This window comes from Stegodyphus dumicola, chromosome 12 (assembly GCF_044657685.1).
Source record: "Stegodyphus dumicola isolate Sdum_Otavi_A_Nest chromosome 12, ASM4465768v1".
Taxonomy (NCBI): Eukaryota; Metazoa; Arthropoda; class Arachnida; order Araneae; family Eresidae; genus Stegodyphus; species Stegodyphus dumicola.
Genome location: NC_140779.1, coordinates 35645576 through 35670011, shown reverse-complemented (window position 1 = coordinate 35670011; position 24436 = coordinate 35645576). Strand labels below are relative to the sequence as shown.

Here is a 24436-nt window from a genome sequence, read left to right as displayed (position 1 = left end):
TACGTATGTTTCTCGCATTGTGAAAAAAAAACAAAGGTACCTAGAGATATCGAATTTTGAATAACGTAGTCCTCCACTCGAATAGGGCATCTGGAAGCCCAAATTTGGAATTTGTTTTATTATCTATTTCATATTTTGTAAAACTTTAACGAATTTTTGTTTAACAAACTTAACGATTTCAAAGCGAGAAATAGAAACACTAAACGGGGAAAAGAAAATCTCTTGTGCGCGAGACTGTGTATTGGAAATTCTAAAGTTATGCTCTTTTTAAATATTTTGTGATACTGCTATTGAATTGAATTTTATGGTTTAAGTGCGAAGAACATGGTATTTAATAAATAAAGGCAACACACAAAACTTTAAAAAAAAAAAAAAAAAAAAAAAAGGTAATATAAAATCTGAAAGCCTTCAGATTAAAAAAAAATTTTTTTTTTAATTTAGATTATTTTTTAAAGTATTTTATAAATTAATAAAGAAAAAGTGAAGAAACTATTGATAAATATAGAAACCTCAAGAAAAAAGCAGTTTTTTATACTCATAAACTAAAACCTGAATACTTAAACCTTCGTTCTATGTGCACTGCAGACTAGAAGCTGCCTTTTATTTCTTCAAATAAGATCATTTGATGAAAGAAACTGTGTTTGTTTCTTTCGGTCAAATTAGTTAAGAGACAGGAGGGGGGACAAGGAAAAAAGTGTAGATGTCCCATATGTGCAAACAGAAATTTTTTCATTCGGTTAGATGCTTTCGTTTTATTATTATTCATTCTTTGCTTTTTCATTCGTGCCTGCATTTCGTCGTCACCAAACACTATGTCGCATGTCAAAATTTCAGTAATTAATGTCGTCAGTAAATCTTTTCCTTCCCTGGGTGCATTGTATAACTGGGCATAAAATTCACTTTTAGAATACTTCTTCGCCAATTTTTTTTTTCATTCCTTTCTTCTGTCATACTTTAGCGCCTGTGACGTATAACGAACAGTGGACCAAACAACCGCGCTATCCAATCAGAATCAGCATGCGCAGAATCTCCAAAATGTACATCGCGCGACCACCTGAAGGTTTCCAAACGCAGACTACTTCGTAGTTTTTTAACACCGGCGCAAGTTGTTTGTCCGCTTGGAATCTTGTTTTTGAGTATTCAATATACCATCTAATTCCGTCATGAATTCTTCAACTGTTGTATTATTACTTACCGTATTCCTGGTTGCTTTGTCGATATCTACCTCCGTTGTTAACGCAGGTGAAGAAAAAGAAGAAGTAAGGCAATTTATATATTACAATTTTGTTGTAAAATCATATGCTTTCTTTTTATTATTTTAAGTATGATTTTAACTGCCCGTCTAAAGGTTTTACATATGCATAATTATATCTAAATTTTAGATTGAATTTTACAGAAACGTATTTATACCATGCCGTGGTTAAAAAAAAAAAAAAAAAAAAGAATTGCGAAATCTTAATTTGAATATAAGTTTTTATTTAGTGAGTATTAGGTTGAAGTGATAATTTTAATTTGAAATTTGTTCTTATTCCTTTTCCCCTCTTTTTTTGCATGACTATATAATTGGAAAAGGGATAACTGTCTTTAACTTTCACATCCTACGCCTAATTACGCCTAGGTCTCTAATAGCCAAGTTTAGGACATCGAATCATATAAAGGCTCCTTATAATCCTGTTTTTCCCGTAAAAACAAGGCGTTTTGGCCTCGACATGAATATTTCGCTTCTAGAGCACAGACTATCTGAATACTATCTGAATCGGGTTTTGATTATATGCAACGCAATTTTTTTGTTCAATTTGATAAATATCTGTTCAAAAAACTGATTAAATGCCACGCAATTTTTTTTGTTCAGTTTAATAAATATCTGTTCAAAAAACTGATTATATGCCACGCAATTTTTTTTTTTGTTCAGTTTGATAAATATCTGTTCAAAAAACTGATTATATGCCACGCAATTTTTTGGTTCAGTTTGATAAATATCTGTTCAAAAAACTGATTATATGTCACGCAATTTTTTTGTTCAGTTTGATAAATATCTGTTCAAAAAACTAATAAAAATATCTCGGAATGTGAACATATGAATAAAGAAAGCCACAGTTATTTTTCTCATTCCCTATGTTCCTGAATCTCTTAATGTCTCTGATATATGAGTTCCCAGTCTAGTGTGCGATATGGTGTTCTAGGGCGTGCCATAAAGAATGGCTTGTGTTCGATTCAGGAATCGTATCAAATGATTTGCAGGAGAGATATTTCTTTCGATGGAGATGCGCACATTAATTAAACCTTTTCTTATGGAGATGGAGCATAGAAAACGTTGGCAGCCATTGTGCTTATATAAATGTTCTGAAGGAAATATGGACCATCTCTATGATGTCGCGTTTATTTTTTATTGAACTTATGTGCTACTGATATGCTTCACTTTGTCCTGCTATGCCTTGGCGTTGGTCTTGTGTCTCCTTGCATGTCCTAAGTCACCCCCTGCTACATCATCAGCCACGATCTCATCTGTTATGACCTTGCTACATTATGTGTCTATGTGGCTACATCTGATTGAGCCGGAAACGTCGCACTTCGCTCGATATCGCGGCGATAACTGTCAAACCTAACTTAACACGGACTATTTCGGTCTGTGAATTTAAAATTTTGTCTACCCATGGTCAAGCGACCATTTTTATAAATATTTGTGTCTATGTTCATTCGTTATTATGGCTCACCAACGGACAAGCGGTAAAATTCTCTGAACAATGGTAATTCCGACCTGGTTCGATTCCAGGGCTGGTTGCATGGGTGTTTGCATGGTTTTCCTCACGTGTGACATGTATATGAACCCTTTATTCTTAGAAGGTCTTCCACAAATGCCTCCTTCTCCTTAAGCAGATAGTCTTAGTGTGCTTTGCCATTATCTCAGTAAACCAAACCAAACCAAACCATTCCTTACTATTTGCTATAACGTAGTCAAAGTTAACAATGCATAAAAAAATTACATTTAGAGACACTACGAAAAGTCACGATTGCTGTGAATTACAACAACACCTCCTCCCCCCCCCCAAATAGAGACTTTCAGAAGGAAAAATTGTGTATTATTTAATTAATCACGATCATCTAATAAAACTTATTAATTCATTAGTCTTTAAATATTGAGTTTGGCATATAAAGCCGGATGCCATTTTTATAATAGAAACTTTTGCAAATTTAAATATAATTGAAGGAATTTAAAGCTCTGAGAAAACTTAGGCTGGAAAGAGATTGAAAAACGAACTAAATGTGATCTTTTTGATGAAAAAAAATCAATTTAAAATTCAAGGACTTCTAGGGCTGGTTGTATAAACAGAAGTTGATGTATAAGTATAAACAGAAGCTGTTAAGTGTTTTTGATTCATAAAGACTGTCTTAGACGGTATGAAGGTTAAAAATGAGGATTTATTGCACATGACGTATGAACCGACTTCATGCAGTTCTCTTTGGGGCAAGAGAGATGTATGTCATTTCAGTTCCTAATTGGAATACATTTTGTAGGTTTTTCAGTTAGCTCTCAATGTTTTATTAATTAATTATTAGGTAAGCTCTACATGCAGTAATAATTAGATTTAATTTTCGTAGGTGCTAGAATTGTCTCTCTCTGTATTTTTTTTTGTGCTGTAGCAAGTCAAATTTCTTTTCTTTGAGGAAATGTAGTGCACATCACATACCTTAAAATCATTTGAAACAAAATTTTTAACAAAATGTGAATACCCCCTTTTTTTACAATTGTTAATACGTTGTTTGTTTATGGTTGTTTAAATAAAGCAAAGTTATCTGAGTTAAAGTTTGTTCGGGCAGAAATACCTATGTAAGAATAATTCATATTAATGCTACAAGTGAGCAAAATCACGAACACACTGATGCAACTAGCTCGTTTCCCAGGATTCAGAGCTGGGATGAACTACCATTGTTCAGCAGTCTTATACACTCAGAGAAAGTCATTATCGATCTTTCGTGAAACATCAATGTACGTTATAAACGTCGCGTTATATCATGTGCCCGTTGCTAATTAATTTATACAATGCATAATTTTACGACTCATGAGCAAATAATCTACTAGCAATGCACTGGTAATTTATGACTGCTGTGTTGCTGTATTTTTTCACCTTTTTTATCATAATTTTCTAATATTAATAATTAATTAATATACATTTATAATATTAATAATTTATAATATTTTCTAATTCGCGATGTTAGGAAAGAAATGTAATATGTTTCATAAAATATCTTAATCATGGTAAACAATTCTTTTTACAACAGCTGTTACTGCATTAGCTTCACTGCAGACAGTGCTTTAGAAAATACAGTTATCAAAACTGTTTTAATTATTACACATCGTTCTTCCAGTTGCCATACTTTAGATATCTTTTAACACATCAAATCTACTAATGACTTTAGGCGTCAGCATAATATTTCACTAATTCATGAATTGAAACGCCTGGAAATTCGCAAGTTATTGAATCCATGAAATATTCGAGGATCTAATTTCATGACAAAAATCAGATACGTTAACTATACGAGGAATACCACATTCTTCTAGTTCTGCGTGAAATAATAAAAACTTAGAATATTTAGCTTTGTATCCGGATAAAGTTTCATTTTCTAGAATATAGTTTAGTTTAGTGACGGAGGACGTGGGCACCAACCCTTTACCATTATGTTATCAGATCACGTTAAATTTTTTAGAATATTTAGCTTTTTATCTGGATCAGATATAATTTTCATGGATGAGCAAGTTTACTGATATGCATGAAGGGTTAGGTTTCATAGATTTTGACGACTTTATCTTAGTTAATCTAATGTTATCTATCCGTAATTGTATCTAAAATCGCATGAAAATGAAATTGATATTAGATACGTTTTCAGGAAAAACTTTCTAATATTTTCTCGAGTGTATATAATGTTACGCGACCATGCATTACTATTAACACAACCTAGCAAATATTGATGTTACGTATGACATAACATTTAAATTATCTTCCACGGGGGGCATGGCCTATAATCACTCTCCAGAATGTTATTATTCCGCGAAACATGAGATACATGTTTAATTTATCTTTCGATTAATAAATCTATTTTCGATTAACAAGCTGAACGATTTAAAATCAATAAATGCACATTTTCATAATTTAGACTTGTATTTTTGTCATACATATTAAAATTTTTATGAACATTTTGAGAATTATTATAATTATTAAAAGATGCTTTTAACCCCATTTATTACTCTTCGGAGTAATCAGAGAGTAGAATCATTTTATTTTCTTTTAATCCCAAAGTTTGAGAAGTAGCTTCGTTTTCTTGTTTTAATGATTGAGCTACTCCTTTTGGCATTAAATCTAATTGCTTATAATATTTCTACGACATACAGTGGATGGACAAAAATATGGAAACACCTTGTGAAATGCATGTTTGAAAAGAAAGATTGATTTTAATGAAATATGTAGGTGACGCTAGCGTTTTTGAGTACTGACGCCACCTATACAACTTCGTAAATGTGCTAAACAGTTCAGTTGTTGTCGGAGTACTGTTATGTGAGGTTGTCATTGCATTATGCCAGAGTTAACAAACTTCGAACGTGGGCAAATTGTTGGAGCACGTATGGTAGGTGCTTCCGTAAGCAAGGTAGCCGAGGTGTTTAGTGTTTCAAGAGGTACTGTGTCGAAGATTTATTCCGCATATTTGAAAAGCGGAAAAACATCATCTGCTAAATCACAGCGCGGACGAAAGTGTGTCCTGAGTGATCGTGACAGACGATCATTAAGGGCAATTGTGACGAAAAATAAGAAGACCACAGCTGCAGCTACTGAAGTTACTGCTAAAATGAATGTTGTGTTACCGAACCCTGTGAGTACCAAAACAATTAGAAGGGAGCTTCATAAACAGGGAATTGCTGGCCGTGCTGCAATTGAAAAGCCACTCATCAGTGATGCTAATGCCCGTAACAGGAAAAGGTGGTGTTTAAGTCATAAAGCCTGGACTATAGAGCAGTGGAAGCGAGTAATATGGTGTGACGAGTCTTCTTTCACATTGTTTCCCACTTCTGGCCGAGTTTACGTCTGGAGAACGCCATCTGAAGCCTATAATACAGACTGCTTGTTGCCAAGAGTGAAACATGGCGGGGGTTCTGTTATGGTTTGGGCAGCCATATCGTGGTTCTCTGATAGCCCCATGATAATTGTGTCAGGGCACATGACTGCCAACACTTATGTGAACATTTTGGCCGATCAAGTTCATCCCATGGTACAAACTTCGTTCCCCGATGGTGATGGTGTCTTCCAAGACGACAAAGCCCCTGTTCACACAGCTCACATTGTCCAGGACTGGTTTTCTGAGCACGAGGATGAGTTGTCCCATCTCCCATAGCCACTTGAATATTATCGAACCTTTGTGGTCTACATTGGAACGGAAAGTGCGTTCTCGTTATCCACCGCCAACATCGTTATCTGAACTTGCCACCGTTTTGCAGGAAGAATGGTATAATATTCCCTTGGCAAACATACAAGAACTGTATTTATCCATTCCGAGAAGACTGCAAGCTGTTTTGGTTGCCAACGGGTTTCCTACACCATATTAAGCAAAGAAACATGTTTTCTTAAAGGGGTATCCATATTTTTGTCCAACCCCTGTAAATTCTCCCTATCTGATTTACCAGGCAGTATTGTGGTCTTGAAAGACTAAAGAACTGAATATTTAAAGGCAAGGCTTTAAAAATGAAAGCTTAAGACAAAAGAGAGAGACTCATGGAAACCTGCACCCTTCTTGCTTGAGCGATTGCTGAAAAACACAAAAATCATAGTTACGTGTTAGAGATCAAAGTTACGTTGTTTGATCTAGTTCCCTGCGCAATCATAAAATGTAACTAGATCTACCTAAGTGTTGATCCTTGCGAATTCTCGCCAAAGCTTGAAAATGAATACAACCAGGGAAAGGGTGTAAAATACACTTTTAATTTAACACAATATAGTCTACATATGGCGCGGAGCTATGTGCTTACAGACATCGGCCACTTGCGGTGAGAATTAAAAGATATGCTAAATTTAAATACTAAATTTAAACGTAGGAGTAGTACAAGACTATACAATTCAATTAAATCCTAACACGTTGACTCAGAACCTACACCGGCAGGATATGAACTCGGCGGCAAGCATGCGAAGCCGATATTCAAGGTTAACATCTGGAAGAACAAGCAACGTGCGCTCACAATAGCAAAACCACGCTTTGACTAAACTTTTCGCTACATCAGCTTAAATACATTCGTTGGCTAATTTAGATCCTGGCGAAGAAACGTGAGGGAGATAAGAGAATACATAAAAGGCTAACAAATTAAAATACTGTTAGTAAAAATAAATAAAACCTTTCAACATATAAAACAAAAACTGACAAAAAGTTTTTCTAATTTTAAGTGCTGGAAACATTTAAAACCCTCCGCAAAGGGTTAACTGAGATTTTCGGTTTGATTTGGTTCATTTGATTACGGCAAAGCACACTAGGGCTATCTGCCTAAGGGAAGGGATGCTTTCGTGAAGGACTTTCTAAGAGAAACTAGCTGGTATACATGTTTCACACGGGGTAAAACACGAGATTTTCGGAGTTTGAGCTTTCGTACAAAAAAACAGAAATTTCGATCTGAAATAGGTTTACAGCAGACTGACAAAATAAGCAGTTGATGTTATGTAATCAGTTACATAATCATTTTTCAATAAATTACTCTTCAGTAATTTTGAAAATATTTATTTACATCAAAAATATAGTAAATTAAGTTACTTTGCAATTAATTTATTATGCTTAATTAAAATTATAATATTTATTTTAATAAATTTTATTGATATGTGCAACGGAGTTTGAGCTTTTGTGCCCAAAACAGAAATTTCGAATTAAGGAAGGTTCACAGCAATTATACTGGAAAAAAAAAAAAAAAAACCGAGCAGTTAACATTATGTAATCAGTTACATAATCCTGTTTTGATAAATTACTATTCAGTAATTTTGAAAATTTTTACGTATTAAAAATGCAGTAAATTAAGTTACTTTGCAGTTAGTTTATTACAGTTAATTAAAAATTAAATTAATTTTCATAAATTTTATTGGTCTGTGTAAAAATATATTACTATGCAGATTTCTCGTAATCATTTAAAGGATAGTTTTCATAGTATGCAAATGCTTATTAAACATATATTTCTATAAATGTGCTCAAAATTTTACACAAAATTCTATGCATCAAGTTTCTATTGAGTGACATGACAGCCTTTATCAAGTCATAATACTTTTTGTTTCTTGGTATATATATATATATATATATTTTATTATTTAAAACATTTTGCTTTCTTATCTTCTTTAACGTTGAATATTAGTTTGATAAATGAACGTTCACGAAAACTCAGATTAAAGTAATTAATTATGCAAATATATAAAAAAAGGGGCTGCGTTAATAGATTATATTCAAAATTAATGGAACACACTTTAAGATGTTCACCTTAAGAAAACTTTAGGAACATACTTTAAGAAAACAACAAAACAATTTTTTCATCATAGAATACATTGATCCCATATTATAAATAATAGTCGCTGAACAGAGCTTTTCCATTTCCTTAAACAGACCGGCCCCACTAGCGGCCGAGAGGTTAAAGACCGGTGAACACCGGTATTGTTGTCCCATGTTCGAATCCAAGAGAATGACTGCATGGTTCGTTTTCTTGATTTTCCCTATATGTAATGTGAATACGAGTCAGTTTCTCTTCGAAACTCCTCTACGAAGGCATTTCACCTCTTAGGTAGACTTTGCTGTATTCAAATGACCCACCAACTCTACGTGCGCCATGCGTTTCGCAACTCAAAGTTAGATGATGGTGCTGGCCTTGTCTTTACTTGTATACCGATTGTTCGCTATTGATAATGGTTATGCATGAGGCATGAACATACCATTTTAACCGTTACATTTCGAGCTTAAAATAATTCGGTCATTGAAGATACGTTACGAAACTAAAATTCAAATTCAGGGCCATTTGAGAGGCAGATGAAGGTGGATGGTAAAAAATGGCACCATTATGTCGCTAAAACGGACTAAAAGTTACCTAAACAGTTTGAGAGTATTACTAGGTCACTATGAATTAAAAACATCAAATACAAAAGTTCTGAGCTGAGGGGGAGCACATACAACCGAAATGCAAAAGATAAGCACAAAATAAAATATATACGAAAAGTAATAATTATAGTGCTTGCTAAACCTTTAATTTGCGTGCCTTGAAAGCGTCCTGTGTCTTTCTCCTGGAAGACTCTTGCACGGGAAGAGAGAAAACGCTCTACAGCAGGGATTCTTAACCGGGTGGTACGCGTACCACTGGTGGCACGCAAGAGAAAGATTGGTGGTGCACAAGGAAACAAAGTATTGTTAACAAATAAATTCAAAAAATCTATCGAAGAAAAAGAACAATTAATACAACTGGTGGCACGCGAGAGAAAAATTGGTGGTACACAAAGGAAACAAAGTATTTTTAACAAAATAAATTCAAAAATCTCCTGAAGAAAAAGAAAAATTGATACCACTGGTGGCACGCAAGAGAAAAAGTGGTGGTACACAAAGAAACAAAGTATTTTTAACAAAATAAATTCAAACATCTCCTGAAGAAAAAGAAAAATTGATACCACTGGTGGCACGCAAGAGAAAAATTGGTGGTACACAAAGGAAACAAAGTATTTTTAACAAATAAATTCAAAAAATCTATCGAAGAAAAAGAACAATTGATACAACTGGTGGCACGCGAGAGAAAAATTGGTGGTACACAAAGGAAACAAAGTATTTTTAACAAAATAAATTCAAAAATCTCCTGAAGAAAAAGAAAAATTGATACCACTGGTGGCACGCAAGAGAAAAAGTGGTGGTACACAAAGAAGCAAAGTATTTTTAACAAATAAATTCAAAAATCTCCTGAAGAAAAAGAACAATTGATAGACATTTCCTGTGATCGAAATCTAACTGAAGATTTTAAAAAAACACACCTGTCAACTTTTTGCTGAACCGAAAAAAAAAAAAAAAAAAAAAAAAAAAAATTAAAGGCGTTTCAAATAAAGCTATTAGATTTTTATTTGCCTTTTTGTACAACCTATTTGTGTGAACAAGGCTTTTTGGCCCATGTCATAACAAATACAGAACAAAATTAAAAGGTTAAACCTAATTGACATAAGACCAGACATAACAAAATTGATCTCTCTTAAACAGGCCCAAATTTCGCATTAACTTTTAGATTTAAAGTGCAGGGTGTTTATAAAGTCCCGGACCCATTTTGATGTTTAATAACTCATAAAATAATAAAGCTAGATTAAAATTAATAACATAAATGGTTAGATAGACTCAAAAAGCTTCATGACCCTTGTCAATGAACTTCACGCGTGCTCCCTTCGTCGCACGGAGAATATCAAGTCGATATTCAATTTCACGCCAGGTACCGGCAACCATGTGTTGTGGTGTACGCATTCTTCTTAATATCCGGTCGAATAAAACATCACATACAAAAATACTAGAACAGACACATCAAAAGTAAACATAACATTGCAATAGTTGCCAAAAACAAAAGAGAGAAAAATGCAATTAATAAGCAGACGATATTTAGAAAAGTACAGATATTTAGACTGGAAAATGAAATTATCTGAAATTAACCACACTCGCAGACGATATTTAAAAAAGTAAAGGTATTCAAACCTGAAAAGGAAAATACTATATAAGTTATTCCATTAATAAATGCCATAAGTTTGTTTATATCTTCATTATTTTATGAGTTATTAAACATCAAAATGGGTCCGGGACTTTATAAACACCCTGTATTATAACTTAAATTCTAATAATTAAAATGGTAGCCAATTTTAAATCTAATATTTTTTATGTGTGCATATTTAATACAAATAGCCAATAGGTTATGCAAATGGCAAAATATAATTTTTTTAAATATTTCTATTGAGAAATTGGGAAAAAAAATCACCTTAAAATGTAGTGGTGGTACTAAAGTTTTTAAATTTTTGTTTAGATGGTACACGCTAGTCAAAAGGTTGAGAACCGTTGCTCTAATCTCACTTAATTGCTTAAGGTACGACTATACGATGAAAATGATTTTGTTTCGTTACGGTGGAAACATCCAGTTGGCACTAAATCGTGTTAATTGAAATATGTAAATCTTAGAAAAATCTCTTATTATCTTTAGCCTAAAAGGAACTTTTTTCCACGTTTCCGCATGTCTTGGTGATATAACTGAAAGCACGCTCGGCGTGTATTCGATAGGCCCGGATGTCGAATCCCGGCAGGGCACGGAACATTATTCACGTCTCCTGCTTCAAAAATATCTAACGTCGTTACAAGTGGCGCCCGAACTGAAAAGTTGTGTACAATAATTCGTCACCACCAGGATTTGATGATTTGGTCCCTTACTCCCTGTCGCCCTTTAAAAGGGGGAGTATGTAAGGTATTTTCTCCATCCTTTCCGCTTACCTTCGTGGTGTAACTGGAAGCATACTCAACGAGTATTCGAGAGGTGTAGAGTTCGAATCTCGGCGAGGACACTATATATTTTTCACGTCTCCTGCTTCAAAAAATCCTAATGATGCTAGAAGTCTTTTAGGTCCAGAATATTCCTTCGACACCAGTTACTAAAACACATTTAACTTATATTCGCATATACAGGTTGCTAAAAAATTTGGCTGCTAGCTTTATTTCTTTAAATATTGAGCTTAGATGTATATTTCCAACTTGAAATAGTTTTCCAAATGAAATAGAGAATTTTATGTATGTAATTTCTTAAAAGCCTTTACCTCATTAGCTCTGGTTGGGAGGGGAGATTTTCCATATACGGGGGATTTCAGAAATTCGGTTATAAACTTTCAGAAGAGATAGAGTACACCTAGACGATGGAAAATCACATAGCAATACATAATCTTGAACGCTTTCCTGATGTGGGTAGTGACGACACAAAGCGCTAGAAAGGATAGACAGGAACAGAACCAGTGCAGCTGAAATGTTGGAAATGTTAAATTTTTGCATGCATTAACAGGCTTGTTGTGCGTCTCCACTTGAATGCGGCGTATCCTTAACATTGGATCGGCAGGGGTGGTCCTATGCATTGGCCAGCAAGGTCGCTATATCTCACTTGCATCGAATACTTTCTCTGGGGATACGTCAAGATGCTGGTCTACGAAACCCCAGTTAACAGTGCTCAGACACATGGTGTAGCTGCTGGGGAAGTCTGGCACATGCCAGGTATTTTCCAGAACATCAGATCTTCCATGCGCCAGAGATTGAGGCCTGCATCACGGTTCGTAGTCGATGTCGTAAAATTTAATTCTTTCCTTGATGACAATTGTTGTCTGTTTTTGTTTTCATTTCTTAGTCTTTGATGTACAGGGCATAATAAACATGTTTTCTCATCCTGTTCGTGTCCATCCTTTTTTGTGTTTTGCGTCATCCCTACCGCGCCAGGAAAGCGTTTCCGACATGGACCTTATAAGAAACAGACTAACCCAGTGGGCGGGCCATGCGTCACCGACATGTCGGCAAGAAAGAGTAGGGACGATCTGGTTTACTTTAACATTGAAACCCATTGGCGTTTCTATCACATAACTCTTTTTAATTATTAAATGTGATACGTTGTATAGTGATGAGATTATGAAAGCCACAGTTTTTTCCAAATAGGATTTAATATATCTCATTAAAGCACTTTTTACTGCATTTCGCGCATTTTTTTTCACGCGTAATTCTTGTACAAACATCTTTAATTTGGTAAAACGGTAAAAACTCTAAGCACAAAATTTATGAACTTAATTTTGCTTAAAAATAAAGTAAAATTAAATAAGATTGATAGTACGTGATGCTTTGAAATAAATAAGTAAAATTAAACAAGATCTGATAATTTTTTTAAAAAAAATTAATGAAAATTTTCAGGCAGTGATTTTTTAAACAATAATAACATTACAAAACGATCATATTTATTTGATTATAGGATCATTAAATTATTAACATTAAAGTGGATTAGTTATTTTAATAATTCATAAAATTCAGAGCATAAAATTTTCTAAGCGTAATGAAGGGGAAAAAATATAAAATAAAATCTAGTAGCACACAAATTTTATATTACGCCCAAAAGGAACCTTTTTTCAAAGTTTTGTGTGTTACCTATATTTATTGAATATCATGTTCTTCGCCCGTAAACCAAATACATTTGAAAACAGCACATCTTTAGAATTTCCGCACTGGAGATAAAACTGTTATTTTCTGTATAGTGCAGGCTCTGAACTCGCTGAGTTTGTTAATCAAAAATTCGTTAAAGTTTTACAGAATATGAAATAGATTAAAATAAATTCGAAATTCGGCCGTCTAGATGCCCATGTTCGGTTGGAGAATTACATTATTCAAAATTTGCTGGCTGTCGTTTTTGTCACAGTGCAAAAAACATACATGTATTCATGCAGCTTTCTTCATTATTTAATTTCTTTACATATAATACAAGGCGATAATATTTGGTAACAACAATTTGCAAGGAGACACGGACACTTATAGTAAAACAGCGCAAAATGCAGCTTCGAAACTAACAGCCTTTCTAGGCGACCACCGCTTTGGGTTAATAAATTAAATTAACAGTAAATAAAAAAAATCTTATGCAGAACTAAAAATAAATTAAAAAAAATAGTCACTATAAAATACAAGCAAAATTAATTATTAAGGTCAAATACAATTTTAATATTAGAATTAAATGTATAAACATTTTGAAGGCGTCAAAAGTGTTTAGCATTATGATGTATTATGAAAGATAATTGAAATAAAATTCCTTTATAGAAATTGAACTATAATACTCATCTATAATTTTAAAAAAGCAGCACAATTTAGAATTTTAAACAAAACTTTCAAAAATTCGTTTTTAAATATTTTAGTACTTTTTACTTATTTACACCAATAAAAAGCACAGAAATTGCAAGAGAAAATTGTTTGTTTGAAATTTTCTATTAGTTCAGATTTAAAATATTATTTTCTAAAAGAAGTAGTTACAAATTTCCTTACAGCATAGGAAAAGTTAAAAAATATCCAGCCCTGAAAGCATGCAATAGCTTTATAATTATTTGAAACGTTAATTATGCTTGATAAATATGCTAAAGTTTTAAAAATTAATCTCAATTTCAAAAATAAAAATATATAGAAATTCTAATTTGTGAAATGAGGCGCTACATACAGCTTTTTCTTGATAATTATACGCGCTGCAATAGGCAACCAATGTTAAATTTCTGCAAGTCGTCCCTACTCCTCCGGATGTGATCAAGGTGACAGCCGGCAACGCGTCAGACGAGGGAGAAAACCCGTTTGGGTTAGTCTATTTCTTATAAGGTCCATGGTTTCCGATAACGCATTGGTATGTGATTTTCCATCTTCCAGGTGTACTCTATCTCTACAGAAAATTTGTAACCGAGTTGCTGAAAAACCCTGTATAACATTATTATGGTTCTTGAGAAGAAAAAAATGCAATTAGTAAAACACACTTTGCTTTAAGAACTAAAATTTTAATATTTTTTTTCTATTTTTAGATACAAAATTTGTAGAAATATGCATGATTAATGTATTTACGAGATCAGCTGCATATTCAATAATATGTAATGTGCAACCCTTAACAGAATTAATAGCTTCTTATTTGAGCGACTTTTGTAACTGTTCTCTAAATGTGATAGAAATGTAATAATAAAAATATTTAACTGATTAAAATTTTTCCTTTACGTAGATCATACAGAAATTTAGATATTATATTTGCATAATCTTTGTATCACACTGTGACAACTGCTTTCATAAAATTCTCTTCCCGGTTCTTAAAAATATTGGTATTATAATAGATGCCTAGAAATGATATTTGAGGATATAAAATCGGTAATAACATTTTCGACATAAATTTTAAAGTTCGAATGAAGTTTACATTAAGTTAATTTGCATGTACTTTATTCATGCATTCTTATTCAGCTAATTCATCGTTATTAATAAAATGAGAAAAAAATCTTTGTTAAAAATTATTTCGCTCGCAAAGTTATTCAGTAAATGCTAATTTTTTAATAAAACATCAGTTAGTTACAATAGAACTGCATGTGATACTCTCAGTAAATTCTCTTTTTATTTTGTAGAGATTGCTCTTAATTAAAATTTAAAAATGTAAAGTAAATTCAGAAAAATTTACTCAAGTATGACAAAAAATTAGTATATACAAAGCATACTTAATGAAAAGAGAAACCGTTACTATATGGAAGAAATTAGGTAATTTATTATGAGGAGTTTTAAGTGTTATGGAGAATTAACTTCCAGCTATAATGTAACAAAAGAATTAGGAATTTTTTGTTAACTTAATTTTATACTGGTATATTTATCTCTATAAAATAAAGGCCTCCCAGCGGCCGAACGGTAAGGTCGCTGAACGACGATAATTCGTTCCAGGGGTTCGAATCCCGTCGAACGTATGGGAGTTTTCGTGGTTTTCCTCATGTATGTATAACGCGCTATACAAGCCAATTTCCTTTAAGAATTCCGTTTCGAAGGCATTCCTCCTTAAGAGCATTGGCGCCACTAGTGCTTTGTACTCGTAGTAATTAAATACTCCTTCTCCCCCAAAAAACCCTCTAAAAATGAAACCAAACTTGCCTTTTGGTGCGTGAAAACAGCTCTGCGCCCTTGCAGATTTTATTTCCCATTTTGAATTATTTAAATCCTTTTTGTTTGCACTGTTGTTATGTTGTATATCGTTTTACTTAGTAATTTATTGCCCTTGGAATGAGAGTTTTAGGGTTTATTTTGTGTTCAATCTAATTTGCGGCTACATGAAGTGTTTATTTGCTATATAGAACTGCAGATATTTCAGTTCTAAGTGTAACAAATTATGAATGGTAAAAATACCTCAAATAAAACGCGAGATATGGGCAAATTCGTTTCTGGCGGACCTTAGTGATTTTCTTTGGCCTCAGGTTAGCGACATTTAGGAATCTCCCACGAACATGGCGATTTTATGGAAGATTCATAAAAATTTATCTTAGCTATTGAAAAGCTTCGAAATGTGTCATGGAATTTTAACAATGAGTTGTTACTTTCTTTCCACTTATCTGGACTTTATTTAAACAAACACCAACTAAAGAGTATTTACGTAATCTTTCCTTTTAATCTATGTAATATATTCGTATATGTAAGTTTTGTACGTTACACCCAAAAGTTGCTAATTTAGCACACTACTGACTTCGAATTAACACTCAATCTGGCCTTTTAATAGTGGCAAATAGGGAATCTGTCAACCAATATCTGCTGTTGCATTCCGTTGTCTACCATTCTGTCCTTCGCATCCTTGCATCCTCATATGATGAATCATTAATGGTTCATTATTCATAAACTACGCGCTTTCCTCTTCATGTTCGTAGGAAATCCTTTGCTTATTTTTCTCAATGGAATGCACACTCGGCATTTAGGCGAATTTATTCCGGATCATCCCGTACACGTATTCGGTTGTATTACAATAATTCTTTGAAATTATTGAAAGGCTTGTTTTAAGACTTATCAGTTTTTCAAGCATTTGGATTAGAAACTGAAAATATAATCAGCATGATTGTGACTCTGCGAACTTTTTCTTCAAGAGTAAAGTATGACCTTTAAAGTATGCTTAAAGTGTGACCTTTAAAGTAAACCTTAAGAAGATGAAAATTTTTGCGAAATCTAGGCAATACATGGTAAGGCATTGTAGATGCGACTATCGTTCATCATGTAGTACTAAAAATAATAAGAGTTAAATTTTTTTGCTCTAAATATTTTCTGTTTTTATTGACTATAGTAAGTTTATTACTTCTATAAACGTGTACCTGGACATGGAAAAAGGGAGGACATGAAATGGACACTCACTTTTAGATGAGGTTAACTTTTAGATGAGGTTAAAATTTATATTTTATGATGATGTCACTGGACAGAAAAAACGTGTCTAGACAGGAAGTAGAATGCGACGCATACATCAGTTATACGAAAATGATCATATAAATAACTGAATCTATCGATGTCTCATCTTCGTCCGAAAGGTAAACAGTAATGCCATTCTTCTCAGTTCAATAAAGTGAAACCAAAATGACTTCCTCTTGATTAAATTTTCACGTCCTTTGAGTCCTGACCTTGGATATGAAAAAAAAATCGAAAACAGTACATTTATCTTATGCTTCATCATAACCACTGTAATCCATCTTTTGCCTGCCATGAGAGAGGGCTTTATTATGATAAATAATCAAATAGCCTTACCTGTCTCCGTGAGAAGGTATTTGTGGCTTAGGTATTTGATTTTTATGTTGTGCAGGTATACGATAGAATGCATGCTAGAATTTTGGTGTTATTAAAAGATATCTTAATTATGTTAGTTATTTGTCAATAAAATACCTTTTATTTATAGTCACAAATTCTAATTTATAGAAAATTATTAAGCTTAAAATTTGAGTACATGCATGCGTAAAACGTGGTATGAATATAAAACTACTAGTCATTTAGTCAGTTGTTAGTTACAAAATAACAGCTGCTAAATAAAATGGCAAAAAAACTTGATTAATGCAGAATTCGGTGCAACGTATTTTCATTGGCCTGACAATCAGAACACAGCTTCAGTGCGATTTAATTCAATGGGATATGATTACTTAAAAGTTATTATATTGAGACTAGCACTTATATATTAAATGCGAGATATTAAATAATTTTTGTTTTAATTTAATTAATTAATTTAATTTAATTAATTTAATTAATTTGCGAAATATTTAATTAATTTGGTGAGATAATCATTTACTCAATGTTAAAGACTTGCCCCTGTATTCTTAATTTTCCAGCAGAGTATCATCTCTCTAGATTTTCATGTTACATTATGCAGAAAAATGCAATAGTGTTACACATAATTGCACTACCATTATTATTTTTCAGAGAAGTTTTTTCTTCAGAAAATGGCCGGCTTAGACTATTTTCTCAGTATATTAATAAGAGAACATGATTTTCGAGTTCCTTGAGGTATTGAAAACTGCAGTAACTTAAAGTTAATGGTAAGAAATTTAAAAAGGAAATGATTTTATGGTTTCTGTTTTGTCTTTTAAGTGGAAATAGAGCAGTTCCTTCTGATAATAAGTTACTTCTAGAAATAATTTCCGAATTAGTTTACGTTCAAAAGCCACGCCGGAGTATGAGATATCATTTGCTTCAAGCATCGTGGGATCTCCATACAACAATTGAGACTGGAAAGAGTGGTGGAATAGCTTGGAACATTGTTTTATTTACATTTACTTTTATGTTATTCGCATAGTATTTGTAATCAGTTTTGCAATGACGTGAGAACGTTCTCTGTGTTTTTAGTGAAGTTTCGCAGATTTTTGTTTAGATCCAATACCAAATAATGAATGCAGAATATATTTAATGCAGAGATAGGTCTCAGTTCAAGAGCTAAGTAATTTATGTTATAAGGTATTTTATCCCTTCTACCATCATGCCTTCCTGGTTTAACAGTTAGCACACTCGGCGTGTATTCGAGTCCCGGAGAGGGCATTGCTCATTTCTCATGCCTCCTGTTTCAAAATAACCTAATTCCTCTACAGTAGAACCCGAGCTAAAAGGTGGTGGAGGAGGAGTCTTCACCACCAGGATTTGGCAAATGGGTTCCCTAATCCCCAATCTGCCTTTAAAAGGAGGAGTATATAAGGTATCAGTATCAGTAGTGGGCGAAGCCGTACCCACCTAACCAAACAAGTTGGTCTCATAGTCATAACAGGTCATGCCCAATTCAACAAAGGAAAATAATTGAAACATAAAATAACTGAATGAAAATAATCATGTGTTAATAATAATTAAAACATAAAAGTGAAGAAAAAGGACAAATACAAATATTTAGACAAAAACAGAGGTATGTTCTCCTTCCTGCCTTCGTGATGTAACGGTTTGCACACTTGGCGCGTATTCGAGAGGTCCAGGTTCGAGTCTCAGCTAGGGCATTGCTCATTTTCCATGTCTCCTTGCTTCAAAATAACCTAATTCCTCTACAGCAGCGTCCGAACTAAAAGGTGGTGGATGATGGTTCTTCACCACCAGGATTTGGCGACTGGGTCCCCTAATCCCCAGTCGCCTTTTAAAAGGGGAAGCATATAATCTTAATATAATCTTATAATTATCTCAAGAAACTATTATGAACTAATATAAATTATGACTGTTGGCCTACTATTATTATACTTATTATAACTGCTATAATTATATCTAATAGATATGATATCAATCATAATGTCAATGTACTATAATGGACTATTTTAAATACTAACTTTAAAAATAAACCGAAGTGTAGTGGGTTATTGGTTTATTAGATTACGGCAAAGCACTCGAGGGCTATCTGCCTTAAGGGAGGGATGCCTTCGTGGAGGACTTTTTAAGGGGAACTGGCTCGTATACACGTTATACATGGGGAAAACCAAACACCCATGCAGCCAGCCCGTCCGCGGGATTCGAACCTCGGACCGAACTACCAGTGTTCAGCGATGTTACCGCTCGGCCGCTGGGGGGCCGAAGTGTAGTGGGACTATATCTACATTACTTATAGTAAACATTGGGTGTCCCACTACACTTCCACCTGAACCTGTACTTCATGTTTCAAAAATACGTAATGACTCTACAATATATCCATTTATGTTTCTTAAAACAGGGAGAAGTTAGAAATGGTTTGCTAGAGCACAGCTACTTAGTCTTAAGTTTATTATAATTGGAAACTCAATTTCCATGTACTTATTATTATTATTATTATTATTATTTGTAAACTACTGAAGAATCACGAAGAAAATAATTTAAACCATGCAATTTTTGATTATGTTTTCTCTCCTAACGACATCACCCACTGTTTATGTGAGTATCGTTTGCTTCATTTTATTCTTGCAAACAGCGTAAATTCCTTTTGTTTTTCTTCCTTTAGTTTTGAACTTTATGTGTGGCAACAAGATAATTGATTGATAGAATTGTGTTTGTGACAGCCATGTAGAATGGCTCGCTTATTTTGTATCAATTATTTCGCATCGCTGACATATTATTTATAATTAGTGTAATCAAATAAAAGTGAAGGAATACAGTCCATTTGTTGATTGATTATTGTTTGTGAAACATATTAAGTTTACAGATAACAGAAAAGCTGTTTTCATAATACACTTTGATTCCTGGAGATGTTCTTATAGCCTATGTTATTATATCTTTTCTATATATTTCGTTATTCAATTCAAATTCTTTTCGTTATTCGGGAAAATTCATCAAACTTATGAAACACTTTCCCTAGTTTTATATATCTTCATTAAGCTACGAAGCTAGCAGTTACCAGACTTTTATTCTTTTTATAAAATTGTTTGCCGATAATTTTACGTCATAACATCAAAAATCATTGTAGTGTTATTTATCAATATGTATTAATTGTTTGCTGATGTGCCATTTCCTTTGATGAATGATTTTTTAGGCCACGTTTACATTGTTACGCCAAGCAATAATTTTAAGCACAACAATGACACTACAACTCTTTTAAGTGTTCTCTGTGTACAATAATACCGCATTGTTCCCAACTCAGACCTTGGCTTAAGTGTCCAATATTTTTTTACAAATATCTTTCATTCACTTTTGTCATTGCCTTGTCTAATTTCTTTTTGTGTTTCTCTCTCTTTTTTCTCGGGCGAGGGAGGGGAGGACCATAGGAGGATAATAATTTTTTTAGTTTATTTATTTTTGTTTCGAAGGGTAGCTTTAGGAGGAGACAATATTGAAATTTGTGGAGCAACAACAGAATAATTAATCTCTGAAAAAGATATGAAAAAAAATCTTCACATGCTGGAATACTGAGTGATTGATGATGATTCTTCTTCGATCGAAAATTTTGCATCTCTTTTTAATACTCATATTCAACTTTCCGTCGATTATTATAAGAATAAAGTTTTTTTCATTTAATATTAAAATATGTCGCGCAGAGGCTAAAGTGGTTAGGGAAGCCGACTTAGATACCAAAGGGCCCGGGTTCGAATCCTGGAGAAGACATGGTTGTAACTGTCCGTCTCTTCATAGGAGGCAAAGGTGGCCCACCTATTAAAGTGGTGTCCGCCGATAACATCGCGGCAAAAACATCGCGGACGAAAACATCGCGGAGAAAACAACGCAAGGCGAAAACGTCGTGCTACAAAACATCGTGGGAGAAAACATCGCAAGGCGAAAACGTCGTGCTACAAAACATCGTGGGAGAAAACATCGCAAAGAGAAAACATGGCAGTTCTTAAACATCGTCGTCGAAAATAAAGCGGTTCAAAAACTTCGCGGTTTGAAAACATCGTCGTCGAAAATATCGTGGTAAAAAATAAAGTATCTACAAATCATCGCATGACGATAACATCGCAGACATGCTTTTTTTTTTTCAGGTTTTAATAATTGTAAATAGATATTCCCATAATGATTTGTGAGCGCAAGGTATAAAGAAGGATAATTTTTACTTTCACATTTTTTATTAACTAATAAATTTTTTGCTGAAAAAGTAAGAAGGAAACTTAAGCATAGAAAATTAAATGCGTTTTATAGATTATACTTTTCATGAAAAATTACCAGTAAAAACTTCATAAAATGATTTATTAATGGCCTTTGTTAGTTAACTATGCCGGTTTAAAATTCTATTAAGTGCTATAAGTTGCATTAATTTTCTATGCTTAAGTTTCCTTTTTATTTTCTCAGCAAAAATTTATTAATTAATAAAAAATATGAAAGTAAAAGTTATCCTTCTTTCCATCTTGCGCTCACAAGTCATTATGGGAATATCCATTTACAGTTATTAAAGCATGTCTGAAAAAAGCATGTCTGCGATGTTATCGTCATGCGATGATTTGTAGATATTTTTTACCACGATATTTTCAACGACGATGTTTTCAAACTGCGAAGTTTTTGAACCGCTTTAATTTCGACGACGATGTTTTGTACCACGATGTTTTAGAACTGCGATGTTTTCTCTTTGCGATGTTTTCTCCCACGATGTTTTGTAGCACGACGTTTTCGCCTTGCGTTGTTTTCTCCGCGACGTTTTCGTCTGCGATGTTTTTGCCGAGATGTTTTCGGCTGTAACCATTAAAGTGAATACTACCCTTAGTAGCGAGTGTATGCAATTTATTCGTTCCATGCTTGCTTAAAAGTAATTCTGCAATGCGGATAACTTTTATCCAATCAGATTAAAGAAACTTTTGTCTATAAATATCGCTGCTGTAACCGCGCATTCCCTGTTTTACTACTCCGCTTGCTGATGGGAACTATGTGCTTAGCATCGCTTTGCTTTGTCTACTGTTTCAAGATGTCAATAGCTATAAAATTGTAGGATGCTTAATGCACCCCTAATGATGTGTATAATTGGGAATAATTATCGAAGAATTAAGGTCCCGAAATAAATTATGTGTTGTTATCCTCAGCCACCTATACTAAAGTGTTTTTTTCTCCGTTAAGTCATCTTAGGTGTCTATGCAGCTGTTTTTCGAATCTCGAGATATTTATAGAATTTCTATACATATGTATTGTTATTGTTACCGACATTTTATTTCTTATTTAATGTCCATCTGAATAGATGCCAAACTTCTAAGTAACGTCATTGGAGAATTTTTTTTAAATGATTTAACTTTTATAAAATACAGGCGAAATTATTTTGTTAAATAATAAACGTCATTTATTTTTCAGTTGAATGATGTACTTTACGTGAAAATTAATAAAAAAATGCTAGGGTTAAGTAATAACATAACGCACTGTAAACTAAAATACACTAAAACAAACTTACCTGTAAACTAAAATATATAATTTTAAATAAAAGTTTTGTTTATTATTTAATATAGAAATAATGTTACTCAAAAATGTATAACTGAAAATTATATTAGAAAAATAAGTACACCAGATTAACTCTCAGGAATTTTTTATACTTTTTCTTTTGATACGTATCAGCAGTGAATGTTTATATGAAGCATACTCGTTTAAATGTGCTTTTGAATCTCAAAAACAATACTGAAATAGCACAGCTGGTACTCTTCACTGTTGAATTCTTTTGTTTATTCACCTTACACAAAGAGATCATGAAACGATGGAATGGCAGGTAGAGCATGGATCTGAAGCTTCATGAAATAAGAATGCTCAAATTTTCACTTGCAATTTTTTTACTGCTTTTATTTAGTATTAATGACATAATCATAGAACCCAAAAATGATTGTATAAGTGCTGTTCATTGCATTTTATCATTAAGAAAGAATCAGTATATTCAACAAAATCAGTAACTGTTATAGAGTACCAAATATTTATGACAATGAGGAACACATCCAGCCGAATATTTCAAAACTTCAGCTGTCTAGGTCGACTTTTTTGTTTACAGTCAAAACATATATATTGTAATAAAAATAGCGATTTTTTTAAAATTATATTTTATTCTAGTGAAATCATACAATGATTAATAAAATAATTTGTAAATGATTAAATAATAATTTAATCATTTACAAACAATATCATTTTATTAATCATTGTATGATTCATATATTTTATTATCATTGTAATCATTGTAAAATAATAATATTTTACAATGATTAGTAAACTAATATTGTTTGTGCACAAAGAAATACGTCCCCTATCATGAAATCAATTTTTATTTCATAAATATTACTATTTCTATTAAAATGAACAGAATGAAGTAAATTTTAATGAATGAATAAACTAAAATCAAATTTAAAATGAGTTAATCTGTTTTATTTTTATTATGCTAGAATTATGGGAGGGGGAAACTCTTTTATTATTTGCATAAATGAAGAATATTTTAAAATAAGATTTCCTTGATTAAAAAAAAAATTGACATAATATCAGCACATTCATTTAGTCAATATTTAGAAAAGAAGCAGCAATTGTTACGGCTCGTTATTACTCATGGAATTAAAAAACAAAAAAAAAAAAAAAAAAAAAAAAGAACGATGAGCCTGTATATAATACCTAACTCTTTAACATTAAAGCTTTTAAATTATATATATATCTTTTACAATAATGGTTAGAGATTACGCGTACCTGACCATTATTTTACATTAATGCTTTTAAATTATAAATATCTTTCACATTAATGTTTACAGATTACATGTACCAGATCATTATTTTACATTAATGCTTATAATTATATATATACTAACAGTAATGCTTATCGATTACGCGTGCCTGATTATTATTTTACATTAATGCTTATAGATCATAAATATCTTTTACATTAATATTTACAGCACTGCGCAAAATATAATTAGAACAGCTCTACATCACCTGTTCTACTGAGCCGATTGTCGGAATTCAAATTGCGTTTTTCATGTCTCGAAAGCGCGACTTAGGATATGTATTAGATTTCTATACAGCATTGCTCTAATATAGG

At 32.8% G+C, this 24436-nt stretch overlaps 1 long non-coding RNA gene across 1 annotated transcript in view; it reads left to right on the top strand.

Moving 5' to 3' along the window:
* Positions 1–1078: 1078 nt before the first annotated feature.
* The window catches only part of LOC118198191 (uncharacterized), a 104036-nt gene continuing 80678 nt past the window's right edge, over positions 1079–24436 (top strand). The window contains exon 1 of the long non-coding RNA XR_015044382.1: positions 1079–1259. This is a non-coding gene — a long non-coding RNA (uncharacterized LOC118198191). The remainder of the gene's footprint in view (positions 1260–24436) is intronic.